Below are 21,200 nucleotides of genomic sequence, written 5' to 3'. Positions count from 1 at the left end.
TATCAATATCGCTAAAACGCCAGTTGAGATTCTTAAAATCAATGTTGACATGTTTAGAGTTCCTTTGAACGTTTTGGAAATGCGGGTGAAACTTTTTACATTCTCGCAAAGATTTCCAAATCCCCGACAAGATTTTTACACTTTCATATCAATATCGCTAAAACGCCAGTTGAGATTCTTAAAATCAATGTTGACATGTTTAGAGTTCCTTTGAACGTTTTGGAAATGCGGGTGAAACTTTTTACATTCTCGCAAAGATTTCCAAATCCCCGACACGATTTTTACACTTTCATATCAATATCGCTAAAACGCCAGTTGAGATTCTTAAAATCAATGTTGACATGTTTAGAGTTCCTTTGAACGTTTTGGAAATGCGGGTGAAACTTTTTACATTCTCGCAAAGATTTCCAAATCCCCGACACGATTTTTACACGTTCACGTCAAAATCTCTAAAATTCCAGTTGAGATTTTTAAAATCAGTGTTGACATGTTCAGAGTCCCTTGAACATTTTGGAAATGCGGGTGAAACTTCTTACATTCTCGCAAAGTTTTCTAAATCTCCGACACGATTTTAACACTTTCTCGTCAAAATCTCTAAAACTCCAGTTGAGATTCTTATAACCAAGGTTGACATGTTTAGAGTTCCCTTGAACATTTTGGAAATGCGGGTGAAACTTTTTACATTCTCGCAAAGATTTCCAAATCCCCGACAAGATTTTTACACTTTCATATCAATATCGCTAAAACGCCAGTTGAGATTCTTAAAATCAATGTTGACATGTTTAGAGTTCCTTTGAACGTTTTGGAAATGCGGGTGAAACTTTTTACATTCTCGCAAAGATTTCCAAATCCCCGACACGATTTTTACACTTTCATATCAATATCGCTAAAACGCCAGTTGAGATTCTTAAAATCAATGTTGACATGTTTAGAGTTCCTTTGAACGTTTTGGAAATGCGGGTGAAACTTTTTACATTCTCGCAAAGATTTCCAAATCCCCGACACGATTTTTACACGTTCACGTCAAAATCTCTAAAACTCCAGTTGAGATTTTTAAAATCAGTGTTGACATGTTCCGAGTCCCTTGAACATTTTGGAAATGCGGGTGAAACTTTTTACATTCTCGCAAAGTTTTCTAAATCTCCGACACGATTTTAACACTTTCTCGTCAAAATCTCTAAAACTCCAGTTGAGATTCTTATAACCAAGGTTGACATGTTTAGAGTTCCCTTGAACATTTTGGAAATGCGGGTGAAACTTTTTACATTCTCGCAAAGATTTCTAAATCCCCGACAAGATTTTTACACTTTCACGTCAAAATCTCTAAAACTCCCGTTGAGATTCTTATAACCAAGGTTGACATGTTTAGAGTTCCCTTGAACATTTTGGAAATGCGGGTGAAACTTTTTACATTCTCGCAAAGATTTCCAAATCCCCGACACGATTTTTACACTTTCATATCAATATCGCTAAAACGCCAGTTGAGATTCTTAAAATCAATGTTGACATGTTTAGAGTTCCTTTGAGCGTTTTGGAAATGCGGGTGAAACTTTTTACATTCTCGCAAAGATTTCCAAATCCCCGACAAGATTTTTACACTTTCATATCAATATCGCTAAAACGCCAGTTGAGATTCTTAAAATCAATGTTGACATGTTTAGAGTTCCTTTGAACGTTTTGGAAATGCGGGTGAAACTTTTTACATTCTCGCAAAGATTTCCAAATCCCCGACACGATTTTTACAAGTTCACGTCAAAATCTCTAAAACTCCAGTTGAGATTCTTATAACCAAGGTTGACATGTTCAGAGTCCCTTGAACATTTTGGAAATGCGGGTGAAACTTTTTACATTCTCGCAAAGATTTCCAAATCTCCGACACGATTTTAACACTTTCTCGTCAAAATCTCTAAAACTCCAGTTGAGATTCTTATAACCAAGGTTGACATGTTTAGAGTTCCCTTGAACATTTTGGAAATGCGGGTGAAACTTTTTACATTCTCGCAAAGATTTCCAAATCCCCGACAAGATTTTTACACTTTCATATCAATATCGCTAAAAAGCCAGTTGAGATTCTTAAAATCAATGTTGACATGTTTAGAGTTCCTTTGAACGTTTTGGAAATGCGGGTGAAACTTTTTACATTCTCGCAAAGATTTCCAAATCCCCGACACGATTTTTACACTTTCATATCAATATCGCTAAAACGCCAGTTGAGATTCTTAAAATCAATGTTGACATGTTTAGAGTTCCTTTGAACGTTTTGGAAATGCGGGTGAAACTTTTTACATTCTCGCAAAGATTTCCAAATTCCCGACACGATTTTTACACGTTCACGTCAAAATCTCTAAAACTCCAGTTGAGATTTTTAAAATCAGTGTTGACATGTTCAGAGTCCCTTGAACATTTTGGAAATGCGGGTGAAACTTTTTACATTCTCGCAAAGTTTTCTAAATCTCCGACACGATTTTAACACTTTCTCGTCAAAATCTCTAAAACTCCAGTTGAGATTCTAATAACCAAGGTTGACATGTTTAGAGTTCCCTTGAACATTTTGGAAATGCGGGTGAAACTTTTTACATTCTCGCAAAGATTTCCAAATCCCCGACACGATTTTTACACTTTCATATCAATATCGCTAAAACGCCAGTTGAGATTCTTAAAATCAATGTTGACATGTTTAGAGTTCCTTTGAGCGTTTTGGAAATGCGGGTGAAACTTTTTACATTCTCGCAAAGATTTCCAAATCCCCGACAAGATTTTTACACTTTCATATCAATATCGCTAAAACGCCAGTTGAGATTCTTAAAATCAATGTTGACATGTTTAGAGTTCCTTTGAACGTTTTGGAAATGCGGGTGAAACTTTTTACATTCTCGCAAAGATTTCCAAATCCCCGACACGATTTTTACACTTTCATATCAATATCGCTAAAACGCCAGTTGAGATTCTTAAAATCAATGTTGACATGTTTAGAGTTCCTTTGAACGTTTTGGAAATGCGGGTGAAACTTTTTACATTCTCGCAAAGTTTTCTAAATCTCCGACACGATTTTAACACTTTCTCGTCAAAATCTCTAAAACTCCAGTTGAGATTCTTATAACCAAGGTTGACATGTTTAGAGTTCCCTTGAACATTTTGGAAATGCGGGTGAAACTTTTTACATTCTCGCAAAGATTTCCAAATCCCCGACAAGATTTTTACACTTTCACGTCAAAATCTCTAAAACTCCCGTTGAGATTCTTATAACCAAGGTTGACATGTTTAGAGTTCCCTTGAACATTTTGGAAATGCGGGTGAAACTTTTTACATTCTCGCAAAGATTTCCAAATCCCCGACACGATTTTTACACTTTCATATCAATATCGCTAAAACGCCAGTTGAGATTCTTAAAATCAATGTTGACATGTTTAGAGTTCCTTTGAGCGTTTTGGAAATGCGGGTGAAACTTTTTACATTCTCGCAAAGATTTCCAAATCCCCGACAAGATTTTTACACTTTCATATCAATATCGCTAAATCGCCAGTTGAGATTCTTAAAATCAATGTTGACATGTTTAGAGTTCCTTTGAACGTTTTGGAAATGCGGGTGAAACTTTTTACCTTCTCGCAAAGATTTCCAAATCCCCGACACGATTTTTACACGTTCACGTCAAAATCTCTAAAACTCCAGTTGAGATTTTTAAAATCAGTGTTGACATGTTCAGAGTCCCTTGAACATTTTGGAAATGCGGGTGAAACTTTTTACATTCTCGCAAAGTTTTCTAAATCTCCGACACGATTTTAACACTTTCTCGTCAAAATCTCTAAAACTCCAGTTGAGATTCTTATAACCAAGGTTGACATGTTTAGAGTTCCCTTGAACATTTTGGAAATGCGGGTGAAACTTTTTACATTCTCGCAAAGATTTCCAAATCCCCGACAAGATTTTTACACTTTCATATCAATATCGCTAAAACGCCAGTTGAGATTCTTAAAATCAATGTTGACATGTTTAGAGTCCCTTTGAACGTTTTGGAAATGCGGGTGAAACTTTTTACATTCTCGCAAAGTTTTCTAAATCTCCGACACGATTTTAACACTTTCTCGTCAAAATCTCTAAAACTCCCGTTGAGATTCTTATAACCAAGGTTGACATGTTTAGAGGTCCCTTGAACATTTTGGAAATGCGGGTGAAACTTTTTACATTCTCGCAAAGATTTCCTAATCCCCGACACGATTTTTACACTTTCATATCAATATCGCTAAAACGCCAGTTGAGATTCTTAAAATCAATGTTGACATGTTTAGAGTTCCTTTGAGCGTTTTGGAAATGCGGGTGAAACTTTTTACATTCTCGCAAAGATTTCCAAATCCCCGACAAGATTTTTACACTTTCATATCAATATCGCTAAAACGCCAGTTGAGATTCTTAAAATCAATGTTGACATGTTTAGAGTTCCTTTGAACGTTTTGGAAATGCGGGTGAAACTTTTTACATTCTCGCAAAGATTTCCAAATCCCCGACACGATTTTTACACTTTCATATCAATATCGCTAAAACGCCAGTTGAGATTCTTAAAATCAATGTTGACATGTTTAGAGTCCCTTTGAACGTTTTGGAAATGCGGGTGAAACTTTTTACATTCTCGCAAAGTTTTCTAAATCTCCGACACGATTTTAACACTTTCTCGTCAAAATCTCTAAAACTCCAGTTGAGATTCTTATAACCAAGGTTGACATGTTTAGAGTTCCCTTGAACATTTTGGAAATGCGGGTGAAACTTTTTACATTCTCGCAAAGATTTCCAAATCCCCGACAAGATTTTTACACTTTCACGTCAAAATCTCTAAAACTCCCGTTGAGATTCTTATAACCAAGGTTGACATGTTTAGAGTTCCCTTGAACATTTTGGAAATGCGGGTGAAACTTTTTACATTCTCGCAAAGATTTCCAAATCCCCGACACGATTTTTACACTTTCATATCAATATCGCTAAAACGCCAGTTGAGATTCTTAAAATCAATGTTGACATGTTTAGAGTTCCTTTGAACGTTTTGGAAATGCGGGTGAAACTTTTTACATTCTCGCAAAGATTTCCAAATCCCCGACACGATTTTTACACTTTCATATCAATATCGCTAAAACGCCAGTTGAGATTCTTAAAATCAATGTTGACATGTTTAGAGTTCCTTTGAACGTTTTGGAAATGCGGGTGAAACTTTTTACATTCTCGCAAAGATTTCCAAATCCCCGACACGATTTTTACACGTTCACGTCAAAATCTCTAAAACTCCAGTTGAGATTCTTATAACCAAGGTTGACATGTTCAGAGTCCCTTGAACATTTTGGAAATGCGGGTGAAACTTTTTACATTCTCGCAAAGTTTTCTAAATCTCCGACACGATTTTAACACTTTCTCGTCAAAATCTCTAAAACTCCAGTTGAGATTCTTATAACCAAGGTTGACATGTTTAGAGTTCCTTTGAACGTTTTGGAAATGCGGGTGAAACTTTTTACATTCTCGCAAAGATTTCCAAATCCCCGACACGATTTTTACACGTTCACGTCAAAATCTCTAAAACTCCAGTTGAGATTCTTATAACCAAGGTTGACATGTTCAGAGTCCCTTGAACATTTTGGAAATGCGGGTGAAACTTTTTACATTGTCGCAAAGTTTTCCAAATCCCCGACACGATTTTAACACTTTCTCGTCAAAATCTCTAAAACTCCAGTTGAGATTCTTATAACCAAGGTTGACATGTTTAGAGTTCCCTTGAACATTTTGGAAATGCGGGTGAAACTTTTTACATTCTCGCAAAGATTTCCAAATCCCCGACACGATTTTTACACTTTCATATCAATATCGCTAAAACGCCAGTTGAGATTCTTAAAATCAATGTTGACATGTTTAGAGTTCCTTTGAGCGTTTTGGAAATGCGGGTGAAACTTTTTACATTCTCGCAAAGATTTCCAAATCCCCGACAAGATTTTTACACTTTCATATCAATATCGCTAAAACGCCAGTTGAGATTCTTAAAATCAATGTTGACATGTTTAGAGTTCCTTTGAACGTTTTGGAAATGCGGGTGAAACTTTTTACCTTCTCGCAAAGATTTCCAAATCCCCGACACGATTTTTACACGTTCACGTCAAAATCTCTAAAACTCCAGTTGAGATTTTTAAAATCAGTGTTGACATGTTCAGAGTCCCTTGAACATTTTGGAAATGCGGGTGAAACTTTTTACATTCTCGCAAAGTTTTCTAAATCTCCGACACGATTTTAACACTTTCTCGTCAAAATCTCTAAAACTCCAGTTGAGATTCTTATAACCAAGGTTGACATGTTTAGAGTTCCCTTGAACATTTTGGAAATGCGGGTGAAACTTTTTACATTCTCGCAAAGATTTCCAAATCCCCGACAAGATTTTTACACTTTCATATCAATATCGCTAAAACGCCAGTTGAGATTCTTAAAATCAATGTTGACATGTTTAGAGTCCCTTTGAACGTTTTGGAAATGCGGGTGAAACTTTTTACATTCTCGCAAAGTTTTCTAAATCTCCGACACGATTTTAACACTTTCTCGTCAAAATCTCTAAAACTCCCGTTGAGATTCTTATAACCAAGGTTGACATGTTTAGAGGTCCCTTGAACATTTTGGAAATGCGGGTGAAACTTTTTACATTCTCGCAAAGATTTCCTAATCCCCGACACGATTTTTACACTTTCATATCAATATCGCTAAAACGCCAGTTGAGATTCTTAAAATCAATGTTGACATGTTTAGAGTTCCTTTGAGCGTTTTGGAAATGCGGGTGAAACTTTTTACATTCTCGCAAAGATTTCCAAATCCCCGACAAGATTTTTACACTTTCATATCAATATCGCTAAAACGCCAGTTGAGATTCTTAAAATCAATGTTGACATGTTTAGAGTTCCTTTGAACGTTTTGGAAATGCGGGTGAAACTTTTTACATTCTCGCAAAGATTTCCAAATCCCCGACACGATTTTTACACTTTCATATCAATATCGCTAAAACGCCAGTTGAGATTCTTAAAATCAATGTTGACATGTTTAGAGTCCCTTTGAACGTTTTGGAAATGCGGGTGAAACTTTTTACATTCTCGCAAAGTTTTCTAAATCTCCGACACGATTTTAACACTTTCTCGTCAAAATCTCTAAAACTCCAGTTGAGATTCTTATAACCAAGGTTGACATGTTTAGAGTTCCCTTGAACATTTTGGAAATGCGGGTGAAACTTTTTACATTCTCGCAAAGATTTCCAAATCCCCGACAAGATTTTTACACTTTCACGTCAAAATCTCTAAAACTCCCGTTGAGATTCTTATAACCAAGGTTGACATGTTTAGAGTTCCCTTGAACATTTTGGAAATGCGGGTGAAACTTTTTACATTCTCGCAAAGATTTCCAAATCCCCGACACGATTTTTACACTTTCATATCAATATCGCTAAAACGCCAGTTGAGATTCTTAAAATCAATGTTGACATGTTTAGAGTTCCTTTGAACGTTTTGGAAATGCGGGTGAAACTTTTTACATTCTCGCAAAGATTTCCAAATCCCCGACACGATTTTTACACTTTCATATCAATATCGCTAAAACGCCAGTTGAGATTCTTAAAATCAATGTTGACATGTTTAGAGTTCCTTTGAACGTTTTGGAAATGCGGGTGAAACTTTTTACATTCTCGCAAAGATTTCCAAATCCCCGACACGATTTTTACACGTTCACGTCAAAATCTCTAAAACTCCAGTTGAGATTCTTATAACCAAGGTTGACATGTTCAGAGTCCCTTGAACATTTTGGAAATGCGGGTGAAACTTTTTACATTGTCGCAAAGTTTTCTAAATCTCCGACACGATTTTAACACTTTCTCGTCAAAATCTCTAAAACTCCAGTTGAGATTCTTATAACCAAGGTTGACATGTTTAGAGTTCCCTTGAACATTTTGGAAATGCGGGTGAAACTTTTTACATTCTCGCAAAGATTTCCAAATCCCCGACAAGATTTTTACACTTTCATATCAATATCGCTAAAAAGCCAGTTGAGATTCTTATAATCAATGTTGACATGTTTAGAGTTCCTTTGAACGTTTTGGAAATGCGGGTGAAACTTTTTACATTCTCGCAAAGATTTCCAAATCCCCGACACGATTTTTACACTTTCATATCAATATCGCTAAAACGCCAGTTGAGATTCTTAAAATCAATGTTGACATGTTTAGAGTTCCTTTGAACGTTTTGGAAATGCGGGTGAAACTTTTTACATTCTCGCAAAGATTTCCAAATCCCCGACACGATTTTTACACTTTCATATCAATATCGCTAAAACGCCAGTTGAGATTCTTAAAATCAATGTTGACATGTTTAGAGTTCCTTTGAGCGTTTTGGAAATGCGGGTGAAACTTTTTACATTCTCGCAAAGATTTCCAAATCCCCGACAAGATTTTTACACTTTCATATCAATATCGCTAAAACGCCAGTTGAGATTCTTAAAATCAATGTTGACATGTTTAGAGTTCCTTTGAACGTTTTGGAAATGCGGGTGAAACTTTTTACCTTCTCGCAAAGATTTCCAAATCCCCGACACGATTTTTACACTTTCATATCAATATCGCTAAAACGCCAGTTGAGATTCTTAAAATCAATGTTGACATGTTTAGAGTTCCTTTGAACGTTTTGGAAATGCGGGTGAAACTTTTTACATTCTCGCAAAGTTTTCTAAATCTCCGACACGATTTTAACACTTTCTCGTCAAAATCTCTAAAACTCCAGTTGAGATTCTTATAACCAAGGTTGACATGTTTAGAGTTCCCTTGAACATTTTGGAAATGCGGGTGAAACTTTTTACATTCTCGCAAAGATTTCCAAATCCCCGACAAGATTTTTACACTTTCACGTCAAAATCTCTAAAACTCCCGTTGAGATTCTTATAACCAAGGTTGACATGTTTAGAGTTCCCTTGAACATTTTGGAAATGCGGGTGAAACTTTTTACATTCTCGCAAAGATTTCCAAATCCCCGACACGATTTTTACACTTTCATATCAATATCGCTAAAACGCCAGTTGAGATTCTTAAAATCAATGTTGACATGTTTAGAGTTCCTTTGAGCGTTTTGGAAATGCGGGTGAAACTTTTTACATTCTCGCAAAGATTTCCAAATCCCCGACAAGATTTTTACACTTTCATATCAATATCGCTAAAACGCCAGTTGAGATTCTTAAAATCAATGTTGACATGTTTAGAGTTCCTTTGAACGTTTTGGAAATGCGGGTGAAACTTTTTACCTTCTCGCAAAGATTTCCAAATCCCCGACACGATTTTTACACGTTCACGTCAAAATCTCTAAAACTCCAGTTGAGATTTTTAAAATCAGTGTTGACATGTTCAGAGTCCCTTGAACATTTTGGAAATGCGGGTGAAACTTTTTACATTCTCGCAAAGTTTTCTAAATCTCCGACACGATTTTAACACTTTCTCGTCAAAATCTCTAAAACTCCAGTTGAGATTCTTATAACCAAGGTTGACATGTTTAGAGTTCCCTTGAACATTTTGGAAATGCGGGTGAAACTTTTTACATTCTCGCAAAGATTTCCAAATCCCCGACAAGATTTTTACACTTTCATATCAATATCGCTAAAACGCCAGTTGAGATTCTTAAAATCAATGTTGACATGTTTAGAGTCCCTTTGAACGTTTTGGAAATGCGGGTGAAACTTTTTACATTCTCGCAAAGTTTTCTAAATCTCCGACACGATTTTAACACTTTCTCGTCAAAATCTCTAAAACTCCCGTTGAGATTCTTATAACCAAGGTTGACATGTTTAGAGGTCCCTTGAACATTTTGGAAATGCGGGTGAAACTTTTTACATTCTCGCAAAGATTTCCTAATCCCCGACACGATTTTTACACTTTCATATCAATATCGCTAAAACGCCAGTTGAGATTCTTAAAATCAATGTTGACATGTTTAGAGTTCCTTTGAGCGTTTTGGAAATGCGGGTGAAACTTTTTACATTCTCGCAAAGATTTCCAAATCCCCGACACGATTTTTACACTTTCATATCAATATCGCTAAAACGCCAGTTGAGATTCTTAAAATCAATGTTGACATGTTTAGAGTTCCTTTGAACGTTTTGGAAATGCGGGTGAAACTTTTTACATTCTCGCAAAGATTTCCAAATCCCCGACACGATTTTTACACGTTCACGTCAAAATCTCTAAAACTCCAGTTGAGATTTTTAAAATCAGTGTTGACATGTTCAGAGTCCCTTGAACATTTTGGAAATGCGGGTGAAACTTTTTACATTCTCGCAAAGTTTTCTAAATCTCCGACACGATTTTAACACTTTCTCGTCAAAATCTCTAAAACTCCAGTTGAGATTCTTATAACCAAGGTTGACATGTTTAGAGTTCCTTTGAACGTTTTGGAAATGCGGGTGAAACTTTTTACATTCTCGCAAAGATTTCCAAATCCCCGACACGATTTTTACACGTTCACGTCAAAATCTCTAAAACTCCAGTTGAGATTCTTATAACCAAGGTTGACATGTTCAGAGTCCCTTGAACATTTTGGAAATGCGGGTGAAACTTTTTACATTGTCGCAAAGTTTTCCAAATCCCCGACACGATTTTAACACTTTCTCGTCAAAATCTCTAAAACTCCAGTTGAGATTCTTATAACCAAGGTTGACATGTTTAGAGTTCCCTTGAACATTTTGGAAATGCGGGTGAAACTTTTTACATTCTCGCAAAGATTTCCAAATCCCCGACACGATTTTTACACTTTCATATCAATATCGCTAAAACGCCAGTTGAGATTCTTAAAATCAATGTTGACATGTTTAGAGTTCCTTTGAGCGTTTTGGAAATGCGGGTGAAACTTTTTACATTCTCGCAAAGATTTCCAAATCCCCGACAAGATTTTTACACTTTCATATCAATATCGCTAAAACGCCAGTTGAGATTCTTAAAATCAATGTTGACATGTTTAGAGTTCCTTTGAACGTTTTGGAAATGCGGGTGAAACTTTTTACCTTCTCGCAAAGATTTCCAAATCCCCGACACGATTTTTACACGTTCACGTCAAAATCTCTAAAACTCCAGTTGAGATTTTTAAAATCAGTGTTGACATGTTCAGAGTCCCTTGAACATTTTGGAAATGCGGGTGAAACTTTTTACATTCTCGCAAAGTTTTCTAAATCTCCGACACGATTTTAACACTTTCTCGTCAAAATCTCTAAAACTCCAGTTGAGATTCTTATAACCAAGGTTGACATGTTTAGAGTTCCCTTGAACATTTTGGAAATGCGGGTGAAACTTTTTACATTCTCGCAAAGATTTCCAAATCCCCGACAAGATTTTTACACTTTCATATCAATATCGCTAAAACGCCAGTTGAGATTCTTAAAATCAATGTTGACATGTTTAGAGTCCCTTTGAACGTTTTGGAAATGCGGGTGAAACTTTTTACATTCTCGCAAAGTTTTCTAAATCTCCGACACGATTTTAACACTTTCTCGTCAAAATCTCTAAAACTCCCGTTGAGATTCTTATAACCAAGGTTGACATGTTTAGAGGTCCCTTGAACATTTTGGAAATGCGGGTGAAACTTTTTACATTCTCGCAAAGATTTCCTAATCCCCGACACGATTTTTACACTTTCATATCAATATCGCTAAAACGCCAGTTGAGATTCTTAAAATCAATGTTGACATGTTTAGAGTTCCTTTGAGCGTTTTGGAAATGCGGGTGAAACTTTTTACATTCTCGCAAAGATTTCCAAATCCCCGACAAGATTTTTACACTTTCATATCAATATCGCTAAAACGCCAGTTGAGATTCTTAAAATCAATGTTGACATGTTTAGAGTTCCTTTGAACGTTTTGGAAATGCGGGTGAAACTTTTTACATTCTCGCAAAGATTTCCAAATCCCCGACACGATTTTTACACTTTCATATCAATATCGCTAAAACGCCAGTTGAGATTCTTAAAATCAATGTTGACATGTTTAGAGTCCCTTTGAACGTTTTGGAAATGCGGGTGAAACTTTTTACATTCTCGCAAAGTTTTCTAAATCTCCGACACGATTTTAACACTTTCTCGTCAAAATCTCTAAAACTCCAGTTGAGATTCTTATAACCAAGGTTGACATGTTTAGAGTTCCCTTGAACATTTTGGAAATGCGGGTGAAACTTTTTACATTCTCGCAAAGATTTCCAAATCCCCGACAAGATTTTTACACTTTCACGTCAAAATCTCTAAAACTCCCGTTGAGATTCTTATAACCAAGGTTGACATGTTTAGAGTTCCCTTGAACATTTTGGAAATGCGGGTGAAACTTTTTACATTCTCGCAAAGATTTCCAAATCCCCGACACGATTTTTACACTTTCATATCAATATCGCTAAAACGCCAGTTGAGATTCTTAAAATCAATGTTGACATGTTTAGAGTTCCTTTGAACGTTTTGGAAATGCGGGTGAAACTTTTTACATTCTCGCAAAGATTTCCAAATCCCCGACACGATTTTTACACTTTCATATCAATATCGCTAAAACGCCAGTTGAGATTCTTAAAATCAATGTTGACATGTTTAGAGTTCCTTTGAACGTTTTGGAAATGCGGGTGAAACTTTTTACATTCTCGCAAAGATTTCCAAATCCCCGACACGATTTTTACACGTTCACGTCAAAATCTCTAAAACTCCAGTTGAGATTCTTATAACCAAGGTTGACATGTTCAGAGTCCCTTGAACATTTTGGAAATGCGGGTGAAACTTTTTACATTGTCGCAAAGTTTTCTAAATCTCCGACACGATTTTAACACTTTCTCGTCAAAATCTCTAAAACTCCAGTTGAGATTCTTATAACCAAGGTTGACATGTTTAGAGTTCCCTTGAACATTTTGGAAATGCGGGTGAAACTTTTTACATTCTCGCAAAGATTTCCAAATCCCCGACAAGATTTTTACACTTTCATATCAATATCGCTAAAAAGCCAGTTGAGATTCTTATAATCAATGTTGACATGTTTAGAGTTCCTTTGAACGTTTTGGAAATGCGGGTGAAACTTTTTACATTCTCGCAAAGATTTCCAAATCCCCGACACGATTTTTACACTTTCATATCAATATCGCTAAAACGCCAGTTGAGATTCTTAAAATCAATGTTGACATGTTTAGAGTTCCTTTGAACGTTTTGGAAATGCGGGTGAAACTTTTTACATTCTCGCAAAGATTTCCAAATCCCCGACACGATTTTTACACTTTCATATCAATATCGCTAAAACGCCAGTTGAGATTCTTAAAATCAATGTTGACATGTTTAGAGTTCCTTTGAGCGTTTTGGAAATGCGGGTGAAACTTTTTACATTCTCGCAAAGATTTCCAAATCCCCGACAAGATTTTTACACTTTCATATCAATATCGCTAAAACGCCAGTTGAGATTCTTAAAATCAATGTTGACATGTTTAGAGTTCCTTTGAACGTTTTGGAAATGCGGGTGAAACTTTTTACATTCTCGCAAAGATTTCCAAATCCCCGACACGATTTTTACACTTTCATATCAATATCGCTAAAACGCCAGTTGAGATTCTTAAAATCAATGTTGACATGTTTAGAGTTCCTTTGAACGTTTTGGAAATGCGGGTGAAACTTTTTACATTCTCGCAAAGTTTTCTAAATCTCCGACACGATTTTAACACTTTCTCGTCAAAATCTCTAAAACTCCAGTTGAGATTCTTATAACCAAGGTTGACATGTTTAGAGTTCCCTTGAACATTTTGGAAATGCGGGTGAAACTTTTTACATTCTCGCAAAGATTTCCAAATCCCCGACAAGATTTTTACACTTTCACGTCAAAATCTCTAAAACTCCCGTTGAGATTCTTATAACCAAGGTTGACATGTTTAGAGTTCCCTTGAACATTTTGGAAATGCGGGTGAAACTTTTTACATTCTCGCAAAGATTTCCAAATCCCCGACACGATTTTTACACTTTCATATCAATATCGCTAAAACGCCAGTTGAGATTCTTAAAATCAATGTTGACATGTTTAGAGTTCCTTTGAGCGTTTTGGAAATGCGGGTGAAACTTTTTACATTCTCGCAAAGATTTCCAAATCCCCGACAAGATTTTTACACTTTCATATCAATATCGCTAAAACGCCAGTTGAGATTCTTAAAATCAATGTTGACATGTTTAGAGTTCCTTTGAACGTTTTGGAAATGCGGGTGAAACTTTTTACCTTCTCGCAAAGATTTCCAAATCCCCGACACGATTTTTACACGTTCACGTCAAAATCTCTAAAACTCCAGTTGAGATTTTTAAAATCAGTGTTGACATGTTCAGAGTCCCTTGAACATTTTGGAAATGCGGGTGAAACTTTTTACATTCTCGCAAAGTTTTCTAAATCTCCGACACGATTTTAACATTTTCTCGTCAAAATCTCTAAAACTCCAGTTGAGATTCTTATAACCAAGGTTGACATGTTTAGAGTTCCCTTGAACATTTTGGAAATGCGGGTGAAACTTTTTACATTCTCGCAAAGATTTCCAAATCCCCGACAAGATTTTTACACTTTCATATCAATATCGCTAAAACGCCAGTTGAGATTCTTAAAATCAATGTTGACATGTTTAGAGTCCCTTTGAACGTTTTGGAAATGCGGGTGAAACTTTTTACATTCTCGCAAAGTTTTCTAAATCTCCGACACGATTTTAACACTTTCTCGTCAAAATCTCTAAAACTCCCGTTGAGATTCTTATAACCAAGGTTGACATGTTTAGAGGTCCCTTGAACATTTTGGAAATGCGGGTGAAACTTTTTACATTCTCGCAAAGATTTCCTAATCCCCGACACGATTTTTACACTTTCATATCAATATCGCTAAAACGCCAGTTGAGATTCTTAAAATCAATGTTGACATGTTTAGAGTTCCTTTGAGCGTTTTGGAAATGCGGGTGAAACTTTTTACATTCTCGCAAAGATTTCCAAATCCCCGACAAGATTTTTACACTTTCATATCAATATCGCTAAAACGCCAGTTGAGATTCTTAAAATCAATGTTGACATGTTTAGAGTTCCTTTGAACGTTTTGGAAATGCGGGTGAAACTTTTTACATTCTCGCAAAGATTTCCAAATCCCCGACACGATTTTTACACTTTCATATCAATATCGCTAAAACGCCAGTTGAGATTCTTAAAATCAATGTTGACATGTTTAGAGTCCCTTTGAACGTTTTGGAAATGCGGGTGAAACTTTTTACATTCTCGCAAAGTTTTCTAAATCTCCGACACGATTTTAACACTTTCTCGTCAAAATCTCTAAAACTCCAGTTGAGATTCTTATAACCAAGGTTGACATGTTTAGAGTTCCCTTGAACATTTTGGAAATGCGGGTGAAACTTTTTACATTCTCGCAAAGATTTCCAAATCCCCGACAAGATTTTTACACTTTCACGTCAAAATCTCTAAAACTCCCGTTGAGATTCTTATAACCAAGGTTGACATGTTTAGAGTTCCCTTGAACATTTTGGAAATGCGGGTGAAACTTTTTACATTCTCGCAAAGATTTCCAAATCCCCGACACGATTTTTACACTTTCATATCAATATCGCTAAAACGCCAGTTGAGATTCTTAAAATCAATGTTGACATGTTTAGAGTTCCTTTGAACGTTTTGGAAATGCGGGTGAAACTTTTTACATTCTCGCAAAGATTTCCAAATCCCCGACACGATTTTTACACTTTCATATCAATATCGCTAAAACGCCAGTTGAGATTCTTAAAATCAATGTTGACATGTTTAGAGTTCCTTTGAACGTTTTGGAAATGCGGGTGAAACTTTTTACATTCTCGCAAAGATTTCCAAATCCCCGACACGATTTTTACACGTTCACGTCAAAATCTCTAAAACTCCAGTTGAGATTCTTATAACCAAGGTTGACATGTTCAGAGTCCCTTGAACATTTTGGAAATGCGGGTGAAACTTTTTACATTGTCGCAAAGTTTTCTAAATCTCCGACACGATTTTAACACTTTCTCGTCAAAATCTCTAAAACTCCAGTTGAGATTCTTATAACCAAGGTTGACATGTTTAGAGTTCCTTTGAACGTTTTGGAAATGCGGGTGAAACTTTTTACATTCTCGCAAAGATTTCCAAATCCCCGACACGATTTTTACACGTTCACGTCAAAATCTCTAAAACTCCAGTTGAGATTCTTATAACCAAGGTTGACATGTTCAGAGTCCCTTGAACATTTTGGAAATGCGGGTGAAACTTTTTACATTGTCGCAAAGTTTTCCAAATCCCCGACACGATTTTAACACTTTCTCGTCAAAATCTCTAAAACTCCAGTTGAGATTCTTATAACCAAGGTTGACATGTTTAGAGTTCCCTTGAACATTTTGGAAATGCGGGTGAAACTTTTTACATTCTCGCAAAGATTTCCAAATCCCCGACACGATTTTTACACTTTCATATCAATATCGCTAAAACGCCAGTTGAGATTCTTAAAATCAATGTTGACATGTTTAGAGTTCCTTTGAGCGTTTTGGAAATGCGGGTGAAACTTTTTACATTCTCGCAAAGATTTCCAAATCCCCGACAAGATTTTTACACTTTCATATCAATATCGCTAAAACGCCAGTTGAGATTCTTAAAATCAATGTTGACATGTTTAGAGTTCCTTTGAACGTTTTGGAAATGCGGGTGAAACTTTTTACCTTCTCGCAAAGATTTCCAAATCCCCGACACGATTTTTACACGTTCACGTCAAAATCTCTAAAACTCCAGTTGAGATTTTTAAAATCAGTGTTGACATGTTCAGAGTCCCTTGAACATTTTGGAAATGCGGGTGAAACTTTTTACATTCTCGCAAAGTTTTCTAAATCTCCGACACGATTTTAACACTTTCTCGTCAAAATCTCTAAAACTCCAGTTGAGATTCTTATAACCAAGGTTGACATGTTTAGAGTTCCCTTGAACATTTTGGAAATGCGGGTGAAACTTTTTACATTCTCGCAAAGATTTCCAAATCCCCGACAAGATTTTTACACTTTCATATCAATATCGCTAAAACGCCAGTTGAGATTCTTAAAATCAATGTTGACATGTTTAGAGTCCCTTTGAACGTTTTGGAAATGCGGGTGAAACTTTTTACATTCTCGCAAAGTTTTCTAAATCTCCGACACGATTTTAACACTTTCTCGTCAAAATCTCTAAAACTCCCGTTGAGATTCTTATAACCAAGGTTGACATGTTTAGAGGTCCCTTGAACATTTTGGAAATGCGGGTGAAACTTTTTACATTCTCGCAAAGATTTCCTAATCCCCGACACGATTTTTACACTTTCATATCAATATCGCTAAAACGCCAGTTGAGATTCTTAAAATCAATGTTGACATGTTTAGAGTTCCTTTGAGCGTTTTGGAAATGCGGGTGAAACTTTTTACATTCTCGCAAAGATTTCCAAATCCCCGACAAGATTTTTACACTTTCATATCAATATCGCTAAAACGCCAGTTGAGATTCTTAAAATCAATGTTGACATGTTTAGAGTTCCTTTGAACGTTTTGGAAATGCGGGTGAAACTTTTTACATTCTCGCAAAGATTTCCAAATCCCCGACACGATTTTTACACTTTCATATCAATATCGCTAAAACGCCAGTTGAGATTCTTAAAATCAATGTTGACATGTTTAGAGTCCCTTTGAACGTTTTGGAAATGCGGGTGAAACTTTTTACATTCTCGCAAAGTTTTCTAAATCTCCGACACGATTTTAACACTTTCTCGTCAAAATCTCTAAAACTCCAGTTGAGATTCTTATAACCAAGGTTGACATGTTTAGAGTTCCCTTGAACATTTTGGAAATGCGGGTGAAACTTTTTACATTCTCGCAAAGATTTCCAAATCCCCGACAAGATTTTTACACTTTCACGTCAAAATCTCTAAAACTCCCGTTGAGATTCTTATAACCAAGGTTGACATGTTTAGAGTTCCCTTGAACATTTTGGAAATGCGGGTGAAACTTTTTACATTCTCGCAAAGATTTCCAAATCCCCGACACGATTTTTACACTTTCATATCAATATCGCTAAAACGCCAGTTGAGATTCTTAAAATCAATGTTGACATGTTTAGAGTTCCTTTGAACGTTTTGGAAATGCGGGTGAAACTTTTTACATTCTCGCAAAGATTTCCAAATCCCCGACACGATTTTTACACTTTCATATCAATATCGCTAAAACGCCAGTTGAGATTCTTAAAATCAATGTTGACATGTTTAGAGTTCCTTTGAACGTTTTGGAAATGCGGGTGAAACTTTTTACATTCTCGCAAAGATTTCCAAATCCCCGACACGATTTTTACACGTTCACGTCAAAATCTCTAAAACTCCAGTTGAGATTCTTATAACCAAGGTTGACATGTTCAGAGTCCCTTGAACATTTTGGAAATGCGGGTGAAACTTTTTACATTGTCGCAAAGTTTTCTAAATCTCCGACACGATTTTAACACTTTCTCGTCAAAATCTCTAAAACTCCAGTTGAGATTCTTATAACCAAGGTTGACATGTTTAGAGTTCCCTTGAACATTTTGGAAATGCGGGTGAAACTTTTTACATTCTCGCAAAGATTTCCAAATCCCCGACAAGATTTTTACACTTTCATATCAATATCGCTAAAAAGCCAGTTGAGATTCTTATAATCAATGTTGACATGTTTAGAGTTCCTTTGAACGTTTTGGAAATGCGGGTGAAACTTTTTACATTCTCGCAAAGATTTCCAAATCCCCGACACGATTTTTACACTTTCATATCAATATCGCTAAAACGCCAGTTGAGATTCTTAAAATCAATGTTGACATGTTTAGAGTTCCTTTGAACGTTTTGGAAATGCGGGTGAAACTTTTTACATTCTCGCAAAGATTTCCAAATCCCCGACACGATTTTTACACTTTCATATCAATATCGCTAAAACGCCAGTTGAGATTCTTAAAATCAATGTTGACATGTTTAGAGTTCCTTTGAGCGTTTTGGAAATGCGGGTGAAACTTTTTACATTCTCGCAAAGATTTCCAAATCCCCGACACGATTTTTACACGTTCACGTCAAAATCTCTAAAACTCCAGTTGAGATTTTTAAAATCAGTGTTGACATGTTCAGAGTCCCTTGAACATTTTGGAAATGCGGGTGAAACTTTTTACATTCTCGCAAAGTTTTCTAAATCTCCGACACGATTTTAACACTTTCTCGTCAAAATCTCTAAAACTCCAGTTGAGATTCTTATAACCAAGGTTGACATGTTTAGAGTTCCCTTGAACATTTTGGAAATGCGGGTGAAACTTTTTACATTCTCGCAAAGATTTCCAAATCCCCGACACGATTTTTACACTTTCATATCAATATCGCTAAAACGCCAGTTGAGATTCTTAAAATCAATGTTGACATGTTTCGAGTTCCTTTGAACGTTTTGGAAATGCGGGTGAAACTTTTTACATTCTCGCAAAGATTTCCAAATCCCCGACACGATTTTTACACGTTCACGTCAAAATCTCTAAAACTCCAGTTGAGATTTTTAAAATCAGTGTTGACATGTTCAGAGTCCCTTAGAACATTTTGGAAATGCGGGTGAAACTTTTTACATTCTCGCAAAGTTTTCTAAATCTCCGACACGATTTTAACACTTTCTCGTCAAAATCTCTAAAACTCCAGTTGAGATTCTTATAACCAAGGTTGACATGTTTAGAGTTCCCTTGAACATTTTGGAAATGCGGGTGAAACTTTTTACATTCTCGCAAAGATTTCCAAATCCCCGACAAGATTTTTACACTTTCATATCAATATCGCTAAAACGCCAGTTGAGATTCTTAAAATCAATGTTGACATGTTTAGAGTTCCTTTGAACGTTTTGGAAATGCGGGTGAAACTTTTTACATTCTCGCAAAGATTTCCAAATCCCCGACACGATTTTTACACTTTCATATCAATATCGCTAAAACGCCAGTTGAGATTCTTAAAATCAATGTTGACATGTTTAGAGTTCCTTTGAACGTTTTGGAAATGCGGGTGAAACTTTTTACATTCTCGCAAAGATTTCCAAATCCCCGACACGATTTTTACACGTTCACGTCAAAATCTTTAAAACTCCAGTTGAGATTTTTAAAATCAGTGTTGACATGTTCAGAGTCCCTTGAACATTTTGGAAATGCGGGTGAAACTTTTTACATTCTCGCAAAGTTTTCTAAATCTCCGACACGATTTTAACACTTTCTCGTCAAAATCTCTAAAACTCCAGTTGAGATTTTTAAAATCAGTGTTGACATGTTCAGAGTCCCTTAGAACATTTTGGAAATGCGGGTGAAACTTTTTACATTCTCGCAAAGTTTTCTAAATCTCCGACACGATTTTAACACTTTCTCGTCAAAATCTCTAAAACTCCAGTTGAGATTCTTATAACCAAGGTTGACATGTTTAGAGTTCCCTTGAACATTTTGGAAATGCGGGTGAAACTTTTTACATTCTCGCAAAGATTTCCAAATCCCCGACAAGATTTTTACACTTTCATATCAATATCGCTAAAACGCCAGTTGAGATTCTTAAAATCAATGTTGACATGTTTAGAGTTCCTTTGAACGTTTTGGAAATGCGGGTGAAACTTTTTACATTCTCGCAAAGATTTCCAAATCCCCGACACGATTTTTACACTTTCATATCAATATCGCTAAAACGCCAGTTGAGATTCTTAAAATCAATGTTGACATGTTTAGAGTTCCTTTGAACGTTTTGGAAATGCGGGTGAAACTTTTTACATTCTCGCAAAGATTTCCAAATCCCCGACACGATTTTTACACGTTCACGTCAAAATCTTTAAAACTCCAGTTGAGATTTTTAAAATCAGTGTTGACATGTTCAGAGTCCCTTGAACATTTTGGAAATGCGGGTGAAACTTTTTACATTCTCGCAAAGTTTTCTAAATCTCCGACACGATTTTAACACTTTCTCGTCAAAATCTCTAAAACTCCAGTTGAGATTCTTATAACCAAGGTTGACATGTTTAGAGTTCCCTTGAACATTTTGGAAATGCGGGTGAAACTTTTTACATTCTCGCAAAGATTTCCAAATCCCCGACAAGATTTTTACACTTTCATATCAATATCGCTAAAACGCCAGTTGAGATTCTTAAAATCAATGTTGACATG

This window comes from Streptopelia decaocto (genome assembly GCF_964273445.1).
Source record: "Streptopelia decaocto genome assembly, chromosome: 3".
Lineage (NCBI taxonomy): Eukaryota > Metazoa > Chordata > Aves > Columbiformes > Columbidae > Streptopelia > Streptopelia decaocto.
Note: the sequence above shows the minus strand (reverse complement) of the source record.